This window comes from Drosophila novamexicana, unplaced genomic scaffold (genome assembly GCF_003285875.2).
Source record: "Drosophila novamexicana strain 15010-1031.04,08,12 unplaced genomic scaffold, DnovRS2.1 tig00001353-arrow-arrow-pilon, whole genome shotgun sequence".
In the NCBI taxonomy this organism is placed as follows: Eukaryota; Metazoa; Arthropoda; class Insecta; order Diptera; family Drosophilidae; genus Drosophila; species Drosophila novamexicana.
The window spans coordinates 801,166-807,524 of NW_020824851.1; the positions used below are offsets into that span (position 1 = coordinate 801,166).

Consider the following 6,359-nt stretch of genomic DNA (forward strand, 5'->3'; position numbering starts at 1 on the left):
TCAACATTACGTGTGCGGCATGGCGTGACAGCAAATTGTATTTAATAATAGCGCCATAATATTTATTTGGCAAGCGGGCAGTGAGAGGGCGAGTGTCGGGACAACTGGGGGGCAGCCTTCCCAGCTAACTAAAAGTCAAAGCTGCGGCATGCGGCTCGTTGAGCTGCTCGAATTGCAACTGGGCACACAAAAACACAAACAAAAACAATAAATAAACAATTTGGCAACACACAACAACAAATGTCGTCAAACAAAATTGCCAAGGCTGCCACGCCCAACGCCTAGTTTGTTGCATGTTGCAGGCAGGCCACAAAAACTGAAAAAAAAACCCCAACAAAATAACAACAAGAATGAATTTAAAAAAAATATTAATTGCACTTAAATTGTCACTGCCGCAAAAACTTTGCTGTTGTCGTTGCTGTTGTTTGTTTATCGTTTTATCGGCTGCGGATATTTCATTAGTTTTAGTTGCAGTTGTTGCAGTTGTTGCTGTTGCTGTTTTAAACGCAACTAATTAATGGTAATGGGTCATTTTGCATGGCCATTGCATGGACATCGCTTGTTTGTTGATTTAGTAAGCAATTTTTATATGGGCCCTGTGTATGTTTGTTTTAGCTATCGATTTTTTTGTCATTATTCACACAGTCCACACGAAACACTTGTCAGCTAACCCAGTTGAGCAGCTATACAATAATAACAATTATGAGCTTCATTAAAAAAAGTTTAAATAATTGCAAGCAGAAATTGTTTTCCTTTCTACTTTGTTGCAAGTGTCATCTATTGTAATTATATTTTCGTTAGTTTTAGCATAGAGCAAGTGCTAAACTAAGCAAAAAATCGACCAATTTGGAATATAATGGGGTGTTACTTTGGGCATTAGTTGTAAGTGTTCGACAATGTAGAATAAACATTTTAGTCTCACTTTTTGATTGACATACAAGCTAATAAAGGTGTTTTTTAACAGAAGTATTTAGTATTTAAGTTAGCTTTAAATAATACATTTTTCTATTGATCAGAATCGGTGTCTTAGTAATTAGTCAGTGCCTTTTTGATCAGTATAGATATTAGATATACAAAGTAACCAAAAGTAAACGCATGTCATTCAAATAATATTTATATAAATACATTTAAAAAATTGTGTAACTTAATTTGTCAAAAAAAAAAAAAAGATTTTATATATCTTAACCATCTGTCGTTTCAATCATATCTGTTTTTTAACATGTTGTTTCTGATACTCAAGACATATGTATGAACTAGAAAGAGTATAGGAACCACCACATGAGCGCATATTAACTATTTGGTAACACTAAGAGAGCAAAATCTAACGCTTGCTGAGGACAACTTGACTTCTTCGGGTTCTTTCAAATGCTTTTCGAATCAGTTGTTAAATACCTTTCTTATTAACAAACAGTATTTTGTTTTTTGCAGTATCAACTCATTCAGTTGGCAGCTGCTTTAGTGCGCTCGTTGCACGTTCGCATCTTCTGGCTGGCAATGATGCTTAATCCTTGCCACGTACTCCCATCTAATTGTATAAAAGCGTTTCCGTTACGTACGCCATTTTCACACACCCACACGAACGCACACGAGCACATGGACGAGCAAGAAAGCTGCTGAGTCCTCACTCACACTTACTAGAGCGAGAGAAAGAGACAGGTCAAGTGCTCCATCTCTGTCACGGCGTGTGTGTGTGTGTGTGTGTGTGTGTGTGTGTGTTTGTGTTGGCGCAAACTTCAAGTCAAAGTATCTAAACGCACAGTTTTTCTGTATCCAAAACTGCATTAAATGCCATAAAATAACTTTTAAAATGCTTTTTACTTAACATCCTGCAAGCGTAGCAGGCAAAGCAGAGCAGAGCAGAGCCAAGCAGCGCAGCGACGCCAACGTTACAGCCAGACGCGTGAGGTGTCAAAATTGTAATGGCAAGCAGACCCCCTCCCTAGCACCGGCACCGGCACCGGCACCACCACCAACAACCAACCACCCACTGTGCCGACGCCGAGCGAATTCCTTTGCACACCCACGCGCTGCTGGCAAGCAGAGCGAAACAGAGAGACACACATGCACACACACACACACACATACACACGCGCACAGAGCGAGACGCGGACTCAAAGTGTGAGCGAGGAAAAGAGACAGCGTTGGTTGGTCAGCGGGGAGCGCGGTCGCCATAAAGATTAATTAACAATTTGCTGTAAAAAGGCAGTTGTTGTTGTTGTTTTTTTTTTATTTGTTTACTTGCGCGCTGCTTATGTGCTTTTTTTTTGGCACTCGTCAACATCGCCGTCGCTGCTGCTTATTGGTGCGAAAGTTCAGCTAGCGATTGATGCGTGCGTCAGAGCGAGACGGCTCGTCTGTCAGCCGACTAGGCGGCAGAGAGAGTGAGTGCAAGCGAGCAAGCAGGCGTGGCGGCGCTGCTCTCACGCTGGCTGGACCAAAATTATCGACAGCGGAAGTTAACACACTTTAAATCAATTAGAAAATAAAAGGCGGAGTTTAAACGAGGCAGCTTAGCAGACAAAGACGACGACGACGACGACGTCGGCAACCACCGCGAGCAGCGCTCAGGGCTGCAGCACCACCACCAACACACAGGCCTCAGCCCAAGGGCCTGGCCCCAACCACAGCGTCAAAGCCCGGGTTAAGTGACATGCGTGCGCAGAGTTGTTGTCTTTCGATTTGCCTGCCGTCTGGTTTCGAGTTCCCCTAGCCCTCCCTCTTACTTCTTTGGTCTACCGGTTCTACCGACTGCGACCGTGGTGAGTTTCTGTTGCTGTATCTCTGATTTTTATAGCACGTCTCTTTTGCCTTTGCCTGTGGCTGTGTGGCTGCGATTATAATTTGTAATTTGAGCGTAGCATTCGAAAGAGCTGCTGCTTTATGGCTGGAGGAGATGGGGCTGCGGCTGGAGATGGAGCTGGGGCTGTGCATGGGGGACCACAGTAGCCAAGTGGCCGCATAGCCTCGGGCCTTTAGGCCGGATCCATTCCTAGGTCAGCTGTGTGACAAAACTGTGGGTCAACAAAAACAATGAGATTGCAGTTTGTGACTCGTTTGTCTCAATCAATGAATAGATGAATGGACGCATGACTGAATGAAACCTTACCGTGTATCAATGTGTTATCTTTGCGTCTGTTTCGATTGAGAGAAACAAGGTACAAATTTTTGGTAATGCTGCTCTATTGAAAATATGAAATGTGCTTGACAGATGGAATAGAATGGAATTCCTTGGGAATGCCTCGCTGGCTGGGCACAGCCAGAGCAGCAATCCCAGCCATCGAAGATGCCCGAGTTCGTATAGTTCTCACTACGACTTGATAATTAACCCATTATGGTTAGTTATGGCAGAGTATTCGAATTGAACCAACCCTGCCTATAGAGTATCTGTATGTGTGCTTCTTTGCCCCCTCATAACGCTTCTCGTTGCGCTTTCAATCTGCACATTTTGACAAATTTCTTGTGACATTTGACTAGCACCGCGGCGGCAATGGCAATTGACTGACCGCCAGACAAAGGCGTGGCATTATTAACGCTTTGCTGGTTTTGCTGATTAAGCGTCAAAACTTTGCGGTCAGAGTCAAGGATGAAACAGAAGATGAAGAAGAAGAAGCTAAAGGAGAAGAAGTGAAGATGATGGTAAACGAAGTTGAAAAAGGAGTACAACAACAACAAAAACAACAACCACACATCGGAACAACAAAAGTCGCCGCAATGTCTCGAAAAACTGAAGTCATACTCTGATATAGAATTATCGAACATCTGTAATGGAACACGCCTCTCAAGAGGGCGCAAAGAAATTTAAAATGTTTTCTACTAATTTTTGGGGGTCAAGGAAATCGCTTTTAAGCCCGATTAAGGCTTACATTAAGTCAGTCTAACTCAGTCTGTTATATGCATATATCTTAAGTGTAAAAAGTACTGTAAACATAAATAATAATAAAAATAATAATAATAATAATAATAATAATAATAATAATAATAATAATGATAATGAGAATAATAATAATAATAATAATAATAATAATAATAATAATAATAATAATAATATAATAATAATAATAATAATAATAATAATAATAATAATAATAATAATAATAATAATAATAATAATAATAATAATAATAATAATAATAATAATAATAATAGTAATAGTAATAGTAATAGTAATTATAATAATAATGATAATTTTAATAAGAATAATAAAAGGAGTCTTGCAAAGGAGAAAAGCGTTCAAAAAAAGTATATTTAAACGTAAAAGAAATTTTACATTTTGGTCAAAATGTTAAATATCCTATTATCTATGTATCTATAAAAAAAATAAATCAAATTATGAATGTCCTCAAATATTATTTATTATGTATTCTTTTAAATTTTGCCACTTGTTATAGTACAAATATATTTAAGAGCTTTGCGCATTTTTTTTTATCGGAATTACAAATATTTGTTTTTTTGAAATAACTTAATATACGATTTTTGCACATTCCTGACTGAAGAGTTAGGCATATTGTATTATGCCGTATTATGCTTCTAAAAAATCTTCTAAGCAAATCTCAACTAATTTACGTTTGGATTGGGAAACTCAACAGTCTATAAGTTGGGGTATTTTACAACTACGATAGCTCTTTGTCCCAGCTTAACTATAAGATTCGACTTGTTATTCTTGTATTTCAATTTTAAATTTATTTTTTTGCCGACGTCATCGTCTCCATAAGCCCCCAAGTTGTTGTTGTTGCTATTATTATGGCTTTTTAAAGTATTAAACTAAGCAGCATTTGTTGTCTGTCCGTTTTCTGTGTTTTGTCTGGGAGGCAGTTAAATTTATTTATTTTTTTTCCCTGCGCTCAACTCTCGCCTCGCATTTTCTGCGTCTTTTTGGTTAATTGGCTAAAAATTTTCTACCAAATTACTTTAATTATGACAGTTACACAGACCCACAAGTCTTTCTTTCTTGACTGTTTAGTTGCGCTTATTGCCTTGGCCGCTCTTCATCTGTCATTCCCCATTCCTCGATTTATTCGCTGTCATCTTTTGGATGCTCTAGCATTACAAAATGTGTTAAGTAATTGATGATATTATTGTTACGGATGCGGCAGAGCCGAAGACACTATTTTGAATAGTGGGTCAGTTGAATAGACTTGCGAATGGCTGGCTGCGATGATTTCGTAATAACCATATAGGCGTGCGCCTGCAAGCGATGAATTTCTTCGTTTCCTTTCCAAAAAATAGGTTACTTATTTCTATTTATTTTGAAATCGCAACGATAGAACGAGTGAGAGAGGCCGTCAGCGGGAATCTGTGAGTTGCCATTTTATCGATTTGATGTTAGTTAAAAATATGTTTTCCACTTCGATTTTATAAGCTTACACACCAGCTCGAAAAATGGGTATTACTGGATAGTTAATCAGTATGCATCTTTTTGAGTAAATTAAAAATTAAAAAGAAGCAAGAGAGCCACAGTAAAGGGTAAATAAGCTGTCTGAGTCACTCATTTGGGCAACTGGCAAAGAAGGATGCTGGTTCGAACCCAGGCTAGCGTATATATACAGCATAAGTATGGCAACTGACAAAGAAGGATGCTAGTTCGAATCCCAGGCTGGTGTATTAATATGGCAAATGACGAAGAAGAATGCTAGCTCGAATCAAGCTCGAGTAAAATATTAACTGATGGTCGTTTAAGGTTAAGTCAATTTATAGCAACATCCTATACTTATAGTATTACTAACTAATAAAGCAACATCGTTAGATCCAAAGCTAAATTCGTTATGAAACGCAAACTGTAGACATAAATAAGCAGGGCAATCAAGCAATCGCTCGCCAAAAAAGAAGCAGAAGATATTTAATAATTAGTTAAATTGTAATTAAGTACTTAAACACTTTAGTTTCTGTGTGGCTTGAGGCAACTCGCTTAAACGAAACACCTGAGTGTATTTACACATACATGCATATACATATATCGCATATATACATACATATACATATCTCTGTAAATCCGCGATTGAGGCATTGCATAAGCCGCGGCAGTGCTTTAATTGCTGCAGCGAGCATGTTGCATGCCGCACGAATTAGCTTGGCTTGGTGAATGGTTGCGATTGCGTGCGTCGCAGGGGTGGGGTGCGGTGTGAGGGGTGGCTGGTTTTATGTGTGTTTTGTGGCCAAAATTGAAGCGTACTTCCGCGTAGCGAGTGAGCGATAAGCGAAATTGAAACGTTTTTTATTTTGTTTCTTTTTTTTTTGTTGCTTTTTTTGCCAGTCAGTGTGGCACGGGAGCAGCGCTTACAAATTAAAATTACGCATACGCCGCTTTGTACCGACAGCAGCAGCTGTGGCAAGGGAAAAACAAATGAAAAAAAAAAACAAAA

The 6,359-nt window shown here is 38.9% G+C and overlaps 1 long non-coding RNA gene across 1 annotated transcript; it reads left to right on the forward strand.

Annotated features, from left to right (window-relative positions):
- The first annotated feature begins 666 nt into the window (after positions 1–666).
- On the forward strand, positions 667–1,799 carry LOC115767232. The gene is made up of 2 exons (XR_004018366.1): positions 667–882; positions 1,429–1,799. It is a non-coding gene; the product is annotated as an uncharacterized LOC115767232 (long non-coding RNA).
- Positions 1,800–6,359: the final 4,560 nt, after the last annotated feature.